The sequence below is a fragment of the Oryctolagus cuniculus genome, chromosome 5 (assembly GCF_964237555.1).
Source record: "Oryctolagus cuniculus chromosome 5, mOryCun1.1, whole genome shotgun sequence".
Taxonomy (NCBI): Eukaryota; Metazoa; Chordata; class Mammalia; order Lagomorpha; family Leporidae; genus Oryctolagus; species Oryctolagus cuniculus.
This window is the reverse complement of record NC_091436.1, coordinates 146,612,169-146,632,614: the sequence shown is the minus strand read 5'-3', so window position 1 is coordinate 146,632,614 and position 20,446 is coordinate 146,612,169. Positions and strand designations below refer to the sequence as shown.

Below are 20,446 nucleotides of genomic sequence, written 5' to 3'. Positions count from 1 at the left end.
ACTTATGCTTAACTTTTTAAGACACTGCTTCACTTGGGTATGTTATGAAAAGAGAAAAAGACCAACCTTTTAAGCATAACAGTGCACAGATTCATCCAAATGCTCAAATTCAACTTTCTAGTTATTTGTCTGTTTAGGAAAAATCACCTGAAGGTGACTTTGAAGCCCAGAGATAATCCTTGTTTTAAGGTTGAAAGTTTTGGAGAGGACCCAGCCATCTTAATCAATTGTTGACTGAGAAGCATGTGGCATAAATCCAATTACTATGCTTCAAAGTAGTGCATCTGAACTAAGTCCTGCAAGAGGCCAATTTGCTTGAAGGCTTGTGAGTCATGTCCTTAGTTTGGATATTATTACCTCTCTTAAAATGAAGGCAGGTATAAATGAGCTAACTGAAAGAAGAAGGGAGGAGGCACTATGACTTAGACTGGACAGCTCTGTGGCCTACATAGGATGTAAGATTTTTCAAGGTAGGGATCAGTCCACATGGCCGCTTGTGGGACCTGGAAAGAGAAAGCTGTTGTGCAGAGGAAAGACTCTATCAAAGCTAAACTCATGTAAAGAGGTTAATATTCTGGGTCCTGCCACTTTTTTGTACCTCTTTTCTGTGATTATGCAAAGCAATTTAACTCATAGGTTTAGTCTGAGAACTGGTGATATTTGTGGAGATGTTTTAAGCAGTAAAGTATATATAAGACATCATTCTTATCTTAAAATGTAAATCATACATTATGAGTCCTAAATCAATCATATGTAAGTCAATATCATCTATAAGCAGTCACAAAGAGTTGGGCAAATTTATAGTACGCATGAGAGCAGAACTACAGCTGCATATATTTGATTTAAAAGCGGTTGCTTGAACAACTACTGGGGGAGAAGGGAAAATTTAGATTTTCATAGTGAGTAGTCCAGGGTAAGAGGTTTGCTTTTGTCATGTGTTTGTACACTGGCAGTACAGAAACTACTTGACAAATGCTAAGTATATTTGTTTTCAGACTTTCTGGCCTGCTGTCTGTTTTACTGTTTCATATACTAGGTGCAAGAAAAAAAATGCAGAAGCGAAATGTTATCATAACCAAATCTTTCAATAATCTGTTAAACTACTTGATCTGGAATGATCTCTGTGAGCAAAGCACATGCTAGCAAAGGAAAACATAAATTCAATATATGCTTTTGGGATTTCACATTTAAAGCAATTGATTTATTGTTCTGAGATGACACACACAAAATTTTTCTATCTAATTCTAAATAAACACAGGAAAAATTGTGTTTGAGAATGTTAATTTTATTTATTTTTAAAGATGTATTTATTAATTTGAAATGCAGAGTGATGGAGAGATGGAGAGAGAGAGAGAGAGAAAAAAAAAACTCTGTGCACTGGTTCACTCATGAAATGGCAGCTACAGCGAGCTAGGCCAGGCAGAAGCTGGGAGCCAGGAATTCTCTCTGAGTCTCCCATAGGTAGCAGGAACTCGGGCACTTAGGCCATCATCTGATGTTTTCCAGGGTGTGCATTAGCAGGGAGCTGGATCAAAAGCAATGGAGTAGCAAGGACTTGAACCACGTAGTCTGATAAGGGATACCAGCATCCCATGCAGCTGCCCAAACTGCTGAACCACTTCTGAAAAAATGTGAAGATGTAAAATTTTGAGCAAGTGATGACAGAATTTCCAAGAGACACTGCAGTTTCCTGTGTAAATACTGATGTGAACAAAAATAGGTTTTCTTGATATTCATGCTCAATGCTATTTTCTTTAGAGAATAAGATTTGGTTAAACTGGGAACAAAGGAGAAGGTCAGAATGAGAGAAGTGAAAGATACATTTCAAAGACTATCATCACAATATTGAAAGCCTTGTTTTGTTCCAAAATACTTTTAGTACCAATGCCCATATAAATGATGTTGGGATCATTATTATGAAATATATAAACCTGATGAGGTATTTTCATTATTATTGCTGCACATAAATTTGTATTAAGTTTAATATCTTGTGATACCAAGCCATGTCCTTAGATCTTGATAAAACATTGATCCTTGTTAAACAAATGACATAGTGAATTATTTTGGAGAGAGATTTTAAGAAATGGATGAGACCCAGATTATGGTCTTAGTGAGTTTATGAATTATGATGTCTTACATCAACAATAATAAAGAAATAACTGCAAGAGCTTCTGAGAAGTTTCAAAAGATTGATGGCTTTAAAAGAAATGAGTTTCTCACCCGCACTATTTTTCATTCTCCTCTCCGGCTTTCCCCTTACTCAGCGGCTGCTTTCTCCTCCATCTTTCTCCTTGTACCCCCCTCATTGATCTGCTGCACCCCAGCTCCTCCCAGACATGCTCTCAGCTTTTGCTGCTCTTTTTCCCTCTATTTCTGAGACTAAAACAACTAGATTCTGTGTCAGACTCAGTGATGGCCAGTAGTTATTAGAGGCCTCTGGATCTATTTAAAAGTCTCGATCTTCTCTTTATTGACCTGACTAGTTTCAACTTTACACTTTGCTTCGTTACATGTAAATCGAGTTATTAAAATAAAACTAACAGAAACATTTTTCTTTTTGGTTCTTCCTTTCTTTCTCTCTTCCCTCCTCCCTCCATGCTTCTCTCTCCTCCTTTCCTTTCCTGTTCCTCCCTCTCCTCCCTTTCCCCTTCCTCCTTTGCACCATTGCTTGCTTCTGCCTGGTCTCAAGTTGGGTGAAGTGATTCTTTAGTATCTATTAGTTTTCATTTCCAGCCCTTCACTAAGGTCTTTTCTTTGGAGTTTTACTCTATCCTAGGGCTTTGGGTAAACGTCAGAAGTCCCTACAGTGTCCACATGGAGTTCTGATAGCTAACAGATGCTCCTGGTGACACAGCTGTTTATCTCTAAGGGAGCAGAAGAGATGACTAGTTTGTATATCCAGCCAGGGTGCTAGACAGGGGAATGAGTCAAATAAAGAAGGCAATGGTTCTCCAGGCACTAAAGTGGTTCCAAAATTCTGAGAAGTCCTTTTAACTTTTCTTTAGTGGGTACAGCACATGAACCTTGACAAGGTTATATATACTAAAGACTGGAGTACAAGGTGCAGATGAGATGGGTTGAGGCTCATGAAAATTCCTTCCAACTGTACTCAGTGTAATCAGACAAAACAGATTATAACATTACTTAGAAATAATATTTGTCAAAAATATGACTTCTTTTTAAAACATGCCTTCTGAAATGATAAGAAGGAAAATAGATCTTGCTAAGCTTTTAGGTCACTTAATCAATATGATTCCAAGACAATACAAAAAGGTTAAAATTATGTTTAGATTTTTGTTATGTTTTGTGAAAAAAGGAAGGAGCTTCACTCAGTTCTACTCAAATCTTCAAGAAAATAAAAAAGGTTATTTCCAGAACAAGGAACACAGAGATACCAGCATCATCACCTCCAATTAGCCACATGAATCCATTTTCTCTAACCACAGCCTTGCACATGCTGGGCAGCCTCCTTTGCATGCATGCATTGCAGTGGACAGGGATAGAGTCAAGCAGTTGGGTTTCCACATGTGCATGTGGGATCACAGGCAAATACCTTGGTAAATCTCAGACCCAACATTTTTAAGAGGTGTGTGTCAGGGGAGAATAATGGGTTGAGCTGCTACTTGCAACAGTGACATTCCATATGGGCCCTAGTTTGAATACTGGCTGTTGCACTTTAGATCCTGCTCCCTGCTAACCTGTCTAGGAAGGCAGCAGAGGGCAGTCCAAATACTTGAACTCATGCAGCCTTGTGGGAGGCTCAGATGAAACTCCTGGCTCCTAGCTTCATCCTGACGCAGTCCTGGCTGTTGCAGTCATTTGGGCAGTGAACCAGCAGGTGGAACATTTCTCAGTCTCTCCCTCTCCCTTTGTAACTCTGCTTTTCAATAAAGAAAATAAACCTTTAAAAGAGAGAGAGAGAATGGGAAGAAAGGAAAAAGAGAGAGAGATTAAGGGAAAGAGAAAGGGAGAGATTATAATTTCATAATCACTGATTTTTGAGCAATGTGGAAAAGATAATACATAGGTAATCCGTCTGTTTATACCTATATGCTCAATTGAGTTTTTATTGTTATGATATTAATGGCAAAATTTAAACGAAATATACAAAACATGTAATTTATTTGTGGACTTTGATATATTTGGGGAGAACAAAAGATATTGAGGGTAGTGCAGCTGAATGGGAAAGCATGGACATTGTATATCATAGGAACTTCTAAGAGGAGGTGCTGATTACCAGTTTGATGCAATAGAGAGAGCAAAACTCAGGGTGGAGAAAAATCCTTCACCAAAAGGACTTGTTAATATCAGAACATGTGCTTCAGAGCCACACTCCACTAACTGCTCTCTGATTTATGTGCTTTGGCATTGGAGAATGTGTTCTATCTGCTGCACAGCTTCTTGGTGGGGGTAGAATTCTCTTTCAGGCTGTTTCATTTTAGGTGATCTGTATCCAACTTTCTTAGCCTAATTCACATCCAACAGCTTTTCCATAACAAGACTAACACAATGCTAATTTTAGCTGGACAAGTATAATAGCCATTTATGGTTTGCATTATAGTTGGCCCGGGAAAAGAAATTGAAAATGAATTCAAGAAGATTGAATGTGTCCCAACACGTTTTTTTCTACATAAGGAGCAAATCTACTATGTAATAGTCTACAAGGAAAAAATAATCTTTCCAGATCTATAAATTAAGGATTTTATTTAATGATATCATTTGGTGCATAGCTGAAGTTGTTAAAATTTATTTAACATTTATAATAATGCCATGGAACTTACAGTATAAAGAAAGAAAATGAGGTTTGGAGTTTAAACTGAATTTCAAATCCAACTCTTTAAATTCTTAATGGCCCAACTACTATCCATCCTACCTTTTTCCTTCACATAATAATACATTATTCATACAGTTGTAGCAAAGATTAAACAGTTGAAAACACAGAAAATGCTCAGAACAATACTTATGGTAGTGTAGACATACAATCATGTTATAAACAGTAATTCCATTTTGTTTCCTAAGAATCAAGCTTTTTTTTTTTTAGATTGTCATTACCTCTTCTTTCTTTCAACGGCTCAGCTAGAGAGCTATGGTTCCTAATGGGGTCATGTTAAAATGATAAGCTCTATGAAGACATCTCATCTTAGTGTCTAAGGTGACTAAATCTATCTAATTCCATGTCTTAATCTTAGTAAAAGCTATTACATAAAACTTTCAGTTTCTGTTCTACAACTCACCAATGAAACTTAAACACATAAAATTTGACTGAATTTATTTTTGGTTTCCTAGACAATGGGACTGGCAGAATCAAAATAAATATTTGCTATTTTTTACTGTCTTTTCTCTCCCTATCTAAGCCTACAACTTGTGCATCAGAAATCAAGCTAAGTTCAAAGATGTGGCTCTTGGCAGCTCAATCGAGGATGGTGAGAGGTCTAAGCCCACTCTAGACCTGTACTAGTCCATTTTCTGTTGCTATAACAAAATGCTGGAGGTTGATTACTTTATAAATTTAAGATGGTTTATTTACCTCACAGTTTTAGAGGTTGAAAGTCCAAGATCAAGAAGACACATCAGTCTGTGTGTTGGTGAAGCACCCTCTGGCTCTGTCACAACGTGATAGAGAAGCAGAAAGGAAAATGGCTATGTAAAGAAAGAGCCAGATGCAAGGGGTGGCCTGCAGCCATGGGAACTCAGTCAATCTCTTCCAAGGACATCACTCCCAATGAACTAATCACATCCCACTATACTCCACTTCTTAAAGGCTCCGTAACCTACCACCCGTGCCACACTGGTGACCAAGCTTTTGGCATGTGAACCCTTCAGGGATACACTCAAACTGTATCCAAACCAAAACAAGACCCACAGATGAAGACAGGAATGCATAGCTTTAGAAAGGCCTCGATCTTCATTTTGCTAACACTCTTCTTTCTGTCCTTTTTTTGTTTGTTTGTTTTTTCTGGTCTTTTTCTTATAGTAACATTTTTATGGTGTTTGATATAGCAGCTACATTAAACCCATTTTCAACTTATAGTATTTTCTTTTCTTTTTAAAGATCTGTCTTTGTTTGAAAGGCAGAGAGACACAAAGAGAAAGAAAGAAAGATCTACCATCAGCTGGTTTATTCCTTGAAAGGCCACCAATAGTCGGGCCTGTGCCAGGCTGAAGCCAGCAGCCAGAAACTTCATCTGGATATCCCACCTGGATGGTAGGGGTTCATGTACTTGGGCCTTCTGCTGCTGCCTTCCCTCGCACATTAGCAGGGAGTGGAATCCAAAGTAGAGCTAGCATTAGGAATCAAAGTGGCACTCTGCTATGAGATACTACAGTGACTTAACCCAATGTACCACAAGGCCTGCCCTGCTTATGGACATGTAATCCCATCATAAGCCAAAGAGTATCTGTTCTTTTCACAGCATATACTCCGTTTAGCTGTCAGAATGAGCCGTTTAGAAGGATAACTTAGATCTGAATGCACAGGACATCTCATTATATTTAGAAAAAAGTCTAAAGTTGAAGGTTCTGAGGCCCTGCACAATCTGACCTTTAGCGATCACTTGGCTATGAAAATCTAATTCTTTTTTATCCCCTCTGCACCAGCCACACTGCCTCCAGAGTGAAGTCAATGGCTTACACTAGTGGCTACCAACGAAGTTGATTGATTCGAGACATGTTGAATGAAGGACAGACAGATCTTTTTGGCAGATTAAGTGGGAGAGTGTAAGAAAAAGAGGAGTAGAGAAGTATTTTAAATCACAATGGAGACTAAATAAATGTTGACTCTTTCGACAAGTACTGTCAAACAAAAATTACTGGATAAGGTATCACAAGTGAATATGTGGCAGCGATCAATTGTGCTTGCACTAGGTTATCGGCCCATGGTAAGATCAGGATGTAGTGTTCTCATCGTCACCTGTGAGGGAGCAGTCCTCCAAGTTTTGTAGATTGTAGTACTGCTTATCTTTGGAAGAGGTGCTACTAGCAAATTCGTGTTTTACTCAAGCACTTTCAATATTTCCCTAAGTTGGTTCCGAGGCCACAGCCAATGTACTACTCGTCTAAAAATTCAAGCTCACTTCATTTTCTGGAGGTAGGACCTGGAAATCTTCAATTCAAAATGCTCCTTATGACAAAGATTTATAGAAAAGTTTTGATAAAACACTGTATCTGCTGTAAAACTGATACATGCAAGCATTTGTTTATTTCATTTTTGTTCTTTTGTTTTTTTTTTTTAAATTTTAACTCTCAAATATAAGGGAGAACATGTGATATTTGTCTTTCTCTGTCAGCTTATATCACTAGTTTTAATGATCTGTGACTATTTTAAAATTCACTATATGTAAGCAAATTGACATTTTTCATTTGATTAATTTTATAACCCTTGTTTATATTCCTGCTGAACTGTGGTCTTTATTTGTTGAACTCTTTATTTAGTGGGGCAATAAGCCTTTGACTATAATGTAAATTTAAAATATGTTATCTCAAAAATTAAAATAGGAATGGAAAAATGCTCCTAGTGAACCTTATAGATTTCAAGTGTGGGCATCACTACTTTAGCAGATTTCTTTGGAATATCTGTACTTAGTTTTTCCTATTAAAAGTTGAACTTGCAGTGCCTTCATGCCATCTTTTTTTTTAAAGATTTATTTTATTTGAAAGGCAGAATTACAGACAGAAAGAGGGATAGGCAAAGGTCTTTCCTGCTGGTTCACTCCCCAGATGGCTGCAATGGCTGGAGATGTGTCAATCTGAAGCCAGGATACAGGAACTTTGTCTGGGTCTCCCACATGGGTGCAGAGGCCCAAGTACTTGGTCCATCTTCCACTGCTTTCCCAGGCCGTAGCAGAGAACCAGACAAGAAGTGGAGCAGCCCGGACACAAACCAGTACACATATGGCACCTCAGGTGGAGGCTAATCTTATTATGCCACAGCGCTGGCCCCTCAGGCCATCTAAATGGAGAAACAGCATCTCTCCAATGCACAAGACAACAAACGTTGAACTGGGATGCCTGGAGGTGAAGAAGGAGACTGAATTCCCTGTGGGAAATGGATGATTTTTCAGATCCTGCAGGAAGCCTGTTGATTCACTGGGAGAAGCGATTTGGAGCTTCAGAGGCCACATCTTCAGACATTGCTGCTTTAGGTGGATAAACTATGTTCCTGGAAATTCTGTGTCAGGGCTCTCAGCATCTCTCCTCTGCAACACGAGTACTGTCTGGCCAGCTGTAACTTACACTGTCTTCCATATATGTAATTACAAAGTGGAATGCCAGGTACTGGAAAGCGTAAGATAAAGCAATAAAGCCAGAAGTCCCATCACATCTACTCTGTTTTTCTTTTCTATACTTCATAAAGTTTTAGGAATATTTTAGAGTTTCTTTCTATATTGTATTCAAAACCAAAAAAAGTTTTAAACTTTCTACCTGAAATTTAAAATTCAATACAAATCTTTCACTGGTTTAAAGTATCAGGGAGGCAGGTCCTGGTCACCCCCATTTCAGTCCTTACTTGGGGACTTAACGCACTCAGAAATTTGAATTCAATTTACGGCATTCTCATGAAAAAGAGCGTGGGTTTCTGAGCCGGGTGATGGGGGTGACATTGAATACACGATTGTGTAGCACTTTAAAGAAGTTTCTTTTTATTAGCTACTTCATAATCACATTAACTTAGGCTGAAAATTTGAACTAATTCTTTCCCTAGAGGCCTGCATGGTAATAATTGTAGAAATCTGTGAAAAAGGATAAATACAATTCAATAATTATATTGATAAATAAAATGAAAATCAACTAATTGTGTCATTCACTCAGATGCTCGCCTCGGCTGTTGCCGGCTTTCTGCTTCACTGGCTGCTAAACTTTTTCTGTCACACTTCAATAAATTTAATTGTGCAGAATAAATGAGCTAATTTTTGAAGTCACAGGCTCTGTTTGCAAGATAAGGGTGGTGATTTATTGACCTCTCCCAGCTCTGTAAGAGCGTCACCCTCCTTCTCTACTGACAACTTGGCATCCAATGTCCCATCCCCGCTCTGTTCAGTCTCCCTCCTGCTCCTGCTGTGTCCTCTCCCAGCCTCCCCCTGCCTCTCCCATCATCTTTCTTTAAAATTGCTTGCTGCCCATCTTAACAGTCCAGCAGGTTCTCCCTTCCCATTGGCTGCTGAAGAAAATTCTGAGGTTTTGTAGTATTTCTTCATCGGGTGGTTATGTTTCAATTTCTGCAGCTAGCAGAACCCACCATTCAGAAGTGGTGCCCCAGATTGTGAACATGTACCTCTCAACACGCCAAAGCGAGACCCAGCCCATCTGTAGATGTGACATTGACAATGGGAGACAACATCTCTTACGCTGACAATAGTTTCTTGGGACAGGCACACTGAGGGTGCAACCAATCAATTTCTGATGAAACGCAGTTTTTAAAAGCCAGGCTGCTTCCTGCATGCTAAGGTGAGATATGATAATTTAAAATATAACCATTCAAAATGCTGAGACTTATTTGAATAAGCAAAATACAGTCTGTAATATAGAGGATATGCCTTAAGCCAAATGCCTGAGGATCTGAAGTAGATTTTACATATCATCTCTCCTGCCTTGTGACCAGCTTATTTTTTTTAAAGATTTATTTTATATTATTTGAAAGACAGAGTTACAGAGAGTTAGAGAGACAGAGGTCATCCATCCTCTGGTTCACTCCCCAGATGGCCACAATGGCTGGAGCTGCGCCAATCCAAAGCCAGGAACCAAGAGCCAGGAGCTTCTTCTGGGTCTCCCATGCAGGTGCAGAGGCCCAAGGACTTGGGCCATCTTCTGCTTTCCCAGGCCACAGCAGAGAGCTGGGTCAGAAGAGGAGCACCTGGGACTAGAACCAGCACCCACCCATATGGGATGATAGCACTTCAGGCCAGGGTTTTAACCTGCTGCGCCACAGCACCGGCCCCATGTCCAGCTTATATTAATGATTTATTATTTCACATATTAGCCCGATACTTTTTTAAAGATATATTTATCTATCTAAAAGGCAGAGTTACAGAGAGGGAGAGATAGATAGACAGAGATTCCATGCTCTGGTTCACTCCCCAAATGGCTGCGACAGGGCTGGGCCAGAATGAAGCCAGGAGCCAGGGATTTCCTCTGTGTCTCCCACATGGGTACAGGGGCCCAAGCACTTGGGTCATCCTCTGCTGTCCTCCCAGTGCACCAGCATGGAGCTGGATCAGAAGTGGAGCAGCCAAGACTCGAACCAGCATCCATATGGGATGCTGACATTGCAGATGGCAGCATTACCTGCTGCACCACAATGCCAGCCCCTAGCCCCATACTTTTAATACACAGCAAAGAGCTTATGTCATTTATACTTTCCTACAGTATTCAACTTCTAGTGCAATGCCTAGAATTAGTAGATTTCAAGCTTGGGAATCACTGCTATAGCAGATTTCTTTGGAATGCCTGTACTTAGTTTTGTCTATTAAAAGTTGAGCTTGCAGTATCTTCATGCCATCTTAACATAGAAACACCATCTCTCTGATGAACAAGACAAAAACATTTAACTGAGAGCCCTGGAGGTAGAAAAGTATACTGAGTTCCTTGTAGAAGTCCCTTTAAAATAAAATTTATTTATGTATTTATTTGAAAAGCAGAGTTACAGAGAGAGAGAGAGAGAGAGAGAGAGAGAGAGAATCTTCCACCTGCTGATTCACTCCCCAAATGCCCACCACAGGCCAGGGCTGAGCCAGGCTGAAGCCAGGATCTTGGAACTCCATCTGGGTCTCCCACATAGGTACAGGGGCCCAAACACTTGGGTCTCCTGCTGCTGCTTTCCCAGGCACATTAGCAGGGAGCTGGATTGAAAGTGGAGCAGCCAGGACTTGAAGTAGTATCCATATGGGATGCCAGCATCATAGATTACAATTTAACCTGCTGTACCATAGCTGCAGCCCCAATAAATAATTCATGATAGTACACAGTAATTTACTGATGGATGGCCCTCACTGGTATAAAAGCCATCATGTTAAAGGAATACATGTGGATATATTTCAGTCGCATGCAATTTATGGTGCCAATTTAGGGTTTAGAAGAATCTGCTGAAAGGAGAGCAGAAAAGTCACTCTATTTTTAATAGAGATTCAGCAAATAGAGATTTGCTGGAAACTGCAAATCATCACCAGGCATCTGCTAAGGTTTGAATGTGCTTTGTCCCCCACAAAGTTTCAAAGTGGTAAGAACTCAGTCCCAATGTAATAGTATGGAGGGGTGTTGGAACCTTTAAGATGTGGGTCATGGCAGGAAACTAGGTCACAGGGTGCTCAACTCCTGGAAACAGTTGTTAAAAGGTGAGGCTACCCATCAGTTTGGCTTTCTCTGTATGTACCACACACATTCCCATCCTATGATGCCAGAGCATGAAAAACTTGTCAGGTGTGGCCATACGAGCATGGATTCTCAGCCTCTGAAATCATGAACCAAGATAAATCTCTTTTCCTTATTAAGGACCAGCCTCAGGTATTTTGTTATCATAACATGAAATAGACCAAGACAGCATCTAAATTTGTAAATAAAGAAAATAGGGCCTGTAGCATTGTCTAGTCAAACGGCTACTGAAGAAGTCCCACAGATAGGCTCCCAACAGGTCTGTCAAAAAGCAGCCCAGAGTAGGTTCTGTGGTCTACCTCTCTTGGCATCAAGAAAAGGGGGAGGTTCTTTGTACCATGGTTTCACTCCCATGATTAGGGCAGTGCAGAGTTCTGATGTCATTTGTTCTCATCTAATTCTGCCTCAAGGCAGTTTTCAATGAGGTAAGTAAAAATGATGTGTGGGACAATTACTTGGCTCTCAGGAACATAAAAATAAATAAAAATGTATTATGATTTTTTTTACTTCACATGCACTTCTCTCCTTTTATATTCTGTTTTAAAAAATTTGGAAAGCAGAGTTACAGAAAGGGGGGAGGCAGGAAGGAGAGAAAAAAAGAGAGAAAGAGAGAGAGACAGAAAGAGAGAGAGACAGAAAGAGAGAGAGAGAGAGAGAGCCCTTCCACCTGCTGGTTCACTCCCCAAATGACCGCAATGGCTGGGGCTGCACCAGGCTGGAGCCAAGAGCCAGGAACTTCATCCATTCTCCCACATCAGTGGCAGGGGCCCAAACCTTGGTCCATCTTCTGCTGCTTTCCCAGGCACTTTAGAAGAGAGCTAGATGAGAAGTGGAACATCTTGGGCTGCCCATATGTGATGCTGGAGCTGCAAGCAGCAGTTTAACCCACTGTGCTGCAGCACCAGCCCCCAAAATCTCCTTTTAGTTTCAAATCTTGTGCTAACCTGTCTTTTCTCCTCCAAATCAGTGTGATCTCTTTGAAGCTGAGGTCTTGGCTTGGGTAACGGAGGAGCTGGCTGAAGAGCTCTCTCCGAGGACCTAAGGTGATGGCATTGTCCAGAGTTTCTAGGTGTTTGCCTGCAGGAAGTCATACAGTCAGTGACAACCAGCACGGACTCATCAGGTTGGGGAAGATCTTCCATGCACTGGAGGAGGTTCTTGACGCTGTCGTTATCATGGCTATTGCCACACCAGTCATCTGATGACATCACCTTTGAGGAGCCATTGAGTAGGTATTAGTTTTTAGTTACTTGCTGTCTCCATAAAGGGTAGAGGTAATCCCTTCTTTTATTGACCATCTTCCATTTTCTTCCTGTGAAAATAGCCACTGCAAAGCAGAGATGGAAGAACCACTAGGTCTTTTCTACACGGCTTTGCTCATTGCTGCCAAAGTGTTTATTGAATCTCTAACTAAAACCACTTGTGCTCTTGAACTTTCCTCGTGGAAAAAAAAAACATAAGCAATTATTGTTTCTTTCTCAGAGGCACACAAAGAGGGATTACCACAGGAAATGCAAAGAGGCTTGGAAGATGAGCGTGCGTTGAGATAGAAGCTGGAAGCCCACTTAGCTAACAGCCTCCACGGGACCTGGCACAGACACGGGCAAATGACAGTTAAACACTACAGAGCCCCCTTGTGAAAGGGAGAATTTGGCATTCATTCCCTCAGCCCCGAGTGCCTGGGAATTCTGCAAACCGTTGCCTGTGGCAGTGACACTGATTTGTATCTGGTATGAACTTCAATGAAAACATGAATTGAACTCATTACTTGAGGAAGGAAACTGCCAAATTTAACAGGATGAAATTCCAGCAGGGTGTAAGGTTTTATGGGGCTGCAGTGGAATACCTCATAGGAAGGTTTCCAGTTCATAAAACACTTTGAAAACATGCTCAGCCCTTTTAAGTTGAGGGGACATTATCATTTCTATCTAAGGCATTTCTCTGCAAATTGAACTCAAATATCCTTTGGGCTGACTACGCAGAGAACAGAAGAAAGGAGTGCAAGAAACTTGGACTAAAGATTACCTCCCTGAAAGGTTCTCTTCAGGAGGATTTAGGTGACATCGGAAAACAGCACGTCAGTGGACTGCAGCCAGCTCCATATGGCTTGCCTTGGTTTTCACAGGTATTTAATTAATTCAACAAATATTTATTGAGTTTGTGTCAGACGTAGGGTACTGTTCTGGGTATTGGAGGGAGGTACAGTGGTTGGTTCAATGTATCCACTCCCATGACGTAAACGTCTTAGAAGGAAAAACAAACAATAAATAAATGAACAGAAGATGTAAAAGAGTCAGGCAATGAGCACTGCTACTAAGAAGGAAGGGACAGAAGATGATGGGACTGTGGGATGACCTATTAGATGGTGCACTGCACAAAGACACTCTGGGGACATTTGGACGTTTGGACAGAAGCTCAAATGAAACGACCTACTGTTGAATCCAGAAGACAGACCTACATGTTGGATCCGGGAGATAATAAACTAGTAAAAGGGCTAGAAAGCTAGTTAAGTTGAAAGATACCCAGTTTAAAAAAATCCTAAAACTTTTTTCCCAGAACGGCACTTCTAGTCACCTTTTATATAGAGTTTTGGATATTTTCTTGGGATTTTTTGGCATGTGTACTGTGGTAACTAATACGTTCTCTGAAGTGTTGGGTGTCTGACTTTGTTTCATTTGATAGCAAGTAACAGAAGCTGCAGAGTTTGACATCTAGAAATGTAAAGGTATTGTATACCTTTCATTCTGGGCAGAAAATTGCAGAAAACAAGTAGGTAGTAATCCAAGAAAAACATCACCTAAGTGAATTCTCCTTTTGGTTTTCTATGTGTATCTTTCCATTGCTTTCACAGCAGCTCTGCTAAAAAAGTATCTTTGCTAACTTCATTTCGTTTTCCTGCAACAGATGCAATAAGTCATGGTAAAACGTTTTCCTCTTCTGTCAGGTGCAAACTTCACATTTGGCAGGTATGAAATCTTTGACATATTCTGATAAGCAATGGAGATTTTAACTTGGCCAACATCAACATACACACCAACAATTACCCCACACATGCAACACTTGCACAGAACAAATTGATTATGAGGATGTTTGCCAGCCTGACTGCAAATGGTTTGTTTAGAATTATAGAATGAGAAAAATACACAGTAAATACTAACACCATGATGATGATTGACTTTTGTCCTCAAACTATTGATTAACTTAGATAGCAAGATCATACCACATGCTGAAAATATTTCTATGTCTTGGAAGTATTTCTTATCTAAACTAAACCTCACTCTTATTTCTAAAATGAGAATTATTTGAGGGAAGTGATAGCTCCGTGGTTAAGACATGACTTGAATGAATGGTTTGCATCCCCTATCAAAGTGCCTGGGTTCCCATAGAAAGAAATAGTGATAACTCAAGCACTTGGGTCCCACCCAACTGTCTGGAAGAGATCTGCCCAGCTTGCTTCCAGGTACAAATATTCTGAGCAACTGCCCCAACTTCTCTAACCCTCAATTTCATCTTCTGCAAAATGGGTCCACTTCAGTGAATTATTTTGGGTTATATTTATAAAGCATTTATTCAAATAGCTAACACTCAATAAGGGTTGCAATGAAATAATTCCAAATATTTTATAACAAATATTTAAATTTCACAATTAATGTAATTTGCTTCTTGAACAGTTAACATGGGCTATGGTGATTATTCAATATCTTCTCAGAAACACTGAGCAGAACTCCTGAATAATAACCATCACTATCACTTTGAAGATGTCTAACCTACCCTTTCCCCTGAGACCATCTTTTAATATCGATCTATCTACCTATATCAATTTGTCTGTCATCTGTCTATTTGAGATGCAGAAAGACAGAGACAGACAGAGTGACCCCATCTGCTGGTTTACTTTCCAAAGACTCTAGAGAGCCAGGATGAGCTAGGACATAGTCAGGAGCCAAGAAATGGAATTTAATGATAGTGTCCCCCTTAGAATTAAATCATCTCAACTGACTTGATGTGAATTTTGTCTTTTAAATAAAAAAGTACAAAATCTACTTTCTGAGTTGGCTACAAGGCCCTGATTAAAGCAAACAATGATCATTTCCCGAAGTAGGAAAGAACAGCATAGTCTGAAACATGACTTGGAAGAAAATCCCAAATTCTTTACTTGTTTCATTCTACAAGGATGAAAGTAGTATTCTGAGGGATGGTGATAGTAGGGAGTTAATCTGATTCCACTTTGGAATCTTCAATTGACTGTGCATAGGCATGTATATAAGCACATCACACAAACAACCTTCCTGGAATCTGAGTGGAATTTATCTAAGTATCTACATCCCTGGGAGTCTGTAGATTGTAAATGTTGTTTAAAGAGAAAGAAGAATTCTCAGGTCAGTGATTGTGATGTCAGCTAGTGTTGAGAAGATAAAAATAAGTACAATGATGATCTGTTTTGAGAATTATAACCTGTTAAATTCTAATAATTTATAATAGCCCTTTTTTTTTAAAGATGACTAGAAGAGTTGGATTTATTGGAAAGCAAAAATATGGTGCACACTCAGATGTGAGTACAGGCAACCTCAAGAGAGACATTTACCCTTAGCCAGGCATCCTTTTACACGGTAGGGGTGGGGTCTGAGGCAGGGTCTTATTGAAGATTCAAAGAGGACAGGATTTGGGGTGGAGCTGCAGCACACATGGTAGTCTCCAGGAAGATGTCATGGTATTTGGAGTGTGAAGAAAAGTGAGGCTCAGCTGCTTGATAAAGGATGGGGGTGCCAAGCCTTCAGCCTTATTGAGTTAGCTTGGAGGATGATGGGATTTGGACAATGCACGTAGTTGGATGTTGGCAGTTCTTAGCTCCTTGCCCCTTCCTGACTCCTGCCTTGCCTACATCATTCTTCTCTCAGAGACTTTTGCCACTCATTACTTTTTTCTCAATGTATTCATGCAGAAGAATGCTACTACTATCTCTAAGTAGACTTATAATTATACCAAACCAACACAGTAATTTGCTGAGTACTTACCATGTGTCACAGACACATAATAGTCACTTTAACCTACAACTATTTAATTTAATACTTTCACCAACCCAGAAACACAGTATTACTATCTCTGTATGTAAAAATTCTGAAGGCCCAAAATGCTTAAGTAGCTCAGAGAAGATCAATTAAATAGTCAGACAAAAACCCTGTCTATGAACCAGGTCTTCTGATGTACAAATGTTATAGTCAACATACTGCCTTCCACATAAGAATTTGTAAGTATAATTTAATCATCATGCCTAGTGCTTTCTTCATTATTCCTTTAACATATTAAGTATCAAGAGCTCAGCTGCCATTGGTCAATGGAAGCTTTAAGATTTAAGGTTTATTTGATCCATGTATAAGGCCTTTGCTCAGTAACCTTTTGTTGAATAAATATTAGGAAAATAATTGTTCAATGAATTATTACTTAAGCATCTATAATTAACTATCCAATGCCCAAATCTCTCAATATTCGATGTCTATTTTTTAAAGATTCATTTATTTATTTGAAAGGTATATAGAGAGAAAAGGTGAGAGAGAGAGAGCTTCCATCAGCTGATTTACTCCCCAAATGGCTGCAATAGCTGGAGCTGGGCCAATACAAAGCACGGAACCAGGAGCTTCTTCCAGTTGTCCCACGTGGGTACAGGGGCCCAAGCACTTGGGCCATCTTCTGCTGCTTTCCCAGGAGTATCAGCAGGAAGCTGGATGGGAAGTGTAGCAGCCAGGATTTGAACTGGCACTCATGCAGGATGCCAGCACTGCAAGCTACCCCACAGCACTGGCTCCATCCTTCAGTATTTATTAAAGCTAAGCGGCAGTGAGAGCTTAAAATTAGCACCCAAGCAGAGCTTCTCCACCCCCAGAGTGCAAATCTTCCTACCAGTTGTCCATTCTTTGTAAGGACAGGTTATGTAATTTGCAAGGCTTAGTGCCCACATGTGGGGCTCCTTGCTCAAAAAGTCCCAAGACTTTTCAGGCAGCAAGGGCAGAGTTTTAAACCGAGGTTTGGATCTTTCTGAGCAAGCGGCCCCTTGCAATTACACTGGTTGCAGGCACATGTACAACACCACTTCCATCTGAGGAGGGGGCTGTTCACTTTCGTACACTCCAAATGTACTCCAAAGAAGTAGAGCTTGGTGAAGCTCATTGATTCAGCATCACCAATTAAAAAAAAAAAAGCTAAAAGAGAGTATATAAAAGCAGTTTAGCAAGAAATGAAAACCAACTGGAAGTCTGGAATCAGATTAATCTGCTAGAGATAGATGAAGAAAGCAGACTTGCTCTTCTTTTCATGACCTTTGAGGGCAAGAAGAAGGTGCTGCTACAAACACCTCGCTGATTGATTCTTTTCTTTTTTTTAGATTAATTTATTTGAAAGGCAGAGTTACAGAGAGAGAGGGACACACACACACACACACGCACACACAGATTCCATCCTCTGCTTCACTCCCCAAATGGCCACAACTGTCAGGTCTGGACTAGGCTAAAGCCAGGAGCTAGGAGCCTCTTCCAGGTCTCCCACATGGGAGGCAGGGGCCCAAGCTCTTGGGCTGTCTTCTGCTACTTTCCCCAGGCTATTATCCAGGAGCTGGACCAGAAGTAGAGCAGCCATGATTCAAATCAGCGTCCACATGGGATGCCGGCATTTCAGGTGACAGCTTAACGAGCTATGCCACAAGGCTAGCCCCAGAGTAAATTATTATCTTTGTTAGTGTTTGTTGCTTACCTCCTCTCTTATTCCCAGAGATGAGGCTGGCATTCCTGCATTATCTATCCCTGGATAGATGATGTCTACAATTGAACTTTTTGGGGTTTTATGGTAATGAATCTTTATCATTGTTTTAATTAAGACAAATCATCTAGATTTAGGAGACGGGGACTGTGTCTTTCCTATTCATTGTTATTTTCCCAGCACCAATTACACACCTGCCATATAATAAGTGCTCAATAAACATTCACTGAATGACTAAAACATTGAATTGTTGAAAAGAGGTGGAAGGGGAAGTAGTTAAGTTTGTCTCTCTGACAAAAAAGTATGGCAGTGAATAAAATGGTAGAAGGGTTATCTCTAGTCACAGAACTCTGCAAAACACCAAAGCCGTAATACCAGCTGCTTTTATCATAATCTAGTGACAGCAATACTATCTGCACATCCATGTATCTTATTAGTTTGCTCTTTTTTATTTTGGCTTTGCCACAGAGAATTGCTTCTGCAATAACTAAAGTCAATGAAGACAGTACGAGGGCTGCAGAAGTTTCCCAGTTGATTCTGTCAACTGAAGTGTTGTTATTGTGCTGCTTTTGAGTTAGTCTCAAAGCTAAGATCAAATCAAGGTTTGCATGCATGCATGTGCTTCTCTCTCTCTGACACAGACACACACACACACACACCAGGGCATTATCTGAGGTGACATTTGGAACATGGAACAGATAACATGTCCTTTGTCAAACTGCAGAATGCACCATGGTAGATCAGAAAAGCAAACAGGCAAGCCCAGCGAACCTTGGAGACCTCAAAAAGCCACCAACATACAGCAAAGATTGAAGTGGATTTGTTTCTCCTCTTCCCCTCACATTCAGTCCAATAGCAACTAATCCTAGGGAACTAAAAATATACGAGGTGTACAGTAACTCCCTTCTTTGGCTCTTTCTATAATGTATACAAATCTGACTGATAAAAGGCTCAATTCACTCAGCAGAGAGCTGGCTTCTGTCTAATGGAATTTCACCATAGAATTTTCGCCGAGAGAGCCTTTGGAGCCTTTCTATTTCCCATCCTTCTCTGTGGGAGACACAGCCTCATGAATCCGAGCGATAGCAATGAGCAGTCTGGGACATGTTGGTCGCTGTGTCTGCAGGCATCTGACAGGAGGGGATCTGATTGTGGCAATGTGTTTGGGAAGTCTGGCTTTCTCCCTCAAAGCCCTCTTTATTCTAAGGTTACCTGGCATTGCATAAGAGCTGAGCAGACGAATTACATTTCTTCTATTCATTCTTGCAGAGAGGTGAAACTCCTCTCTCAGCAGGCAACGTTTGTTGCTGATTTGCCCTACCCAAGGGCAGTCTGTTGGCCACCTGATAGCCAGGCAAGACAGCAGTGAGGTTTTACATTTTTATTTATATCTGGACTCTTGAATTCTTTCAGAATTGTCCAAATTAAGTTTAGGACCTGCGTTTGTATAGTCAAACTGATTTCCATGGTACTATTCTATATGGTACCTTGCATTCCTCTGTCTTCAAAAGAACTTGCATGTGGGATGACCAGAGAATCAGGTGCTTCTGATATTTTGTGGATTTAATTTCTCAACTCTCAGATTTCAGTTTGGAGATATATGGATAACTGTCTTGTTATCTTTGAAGCCATTGACTTAATAACCACTTTATAATTTCTATGTGCCACTCACATTGCTCAGTACTGTTGCCTTTCACTTTGATTTGTTGCTGCAATGGGTAGGTTGAAATTCAAATTTCTTGAAGTGAAATTATGTTTCAGGAAAAAAAATCAGGAAATAGTTTCTTTTCTTTTTAAATATTTATTTATTTGGGAGGCACAGTTACAGAGAGAGAGAGACAGAAAGAGATCTTCCATCCACTGATTCACTCTCGAAATGGCTACAACGGCCAGGGCCAGGCCAGGCCAAATCCAGGAACCAGGAGCTTCTTCTGGGTCTCCTACGTAAGTGCAGGGGCCATCTTCTGCTGCTTTCCCAGGCCGTCAACAGGGAGCTGGGTCAGAAGTGGGGCAGTCTTGAACAGGTGCCCACATGGGGTTCCAGCATTGCAGATGGTGGCTTAACTCACTGTGCTTCAGCTCCAGCCCTGAGAAAGATTTTCAGACTTAATTCCAGTCAGTTGGTCTGGCAAATCTTTGTTGTACCAAGTATAAACGTTCTCATGGATAGGAATTCAGTGCAGTGGTTAGGTTGCCTCTTGAGATGTCTGCGTGCTATATCTGAGTATGCTGTTGGAGTCCTGGCTCATCCACTTCTCCGTCCAGGTATCCCATGTGGATGGCTGGGCCCAAGGACTTGGATCATTTTCTTCTGCTGCTTTCCCAGGCACATTAG

General features: G+C 40.5%; 1 long non-coding RNA gene across 1 annotated transcript in view; it reads left to right on the top strand.

Annotated features, from left to right (window-relative positions):
- Nucleotides 1-12,852: 12,852 nt before the first annotated feature.
- Nucleotides 12,853-20,446, top strand: part of LOC103352227 (uncharacterized) — a 98,051-nt gene continuing 90,457 nt past the window's right edge. Inside the window, exon 1 of the long non-coding RNA XR_519730.4 lies at nt 12,853-13,489. This is a non-coding gene — a long non-coding RNA (uncharacterized lncRNA). The remainder of the gene's footprint in view (nt 13,490-20,446) is intronic.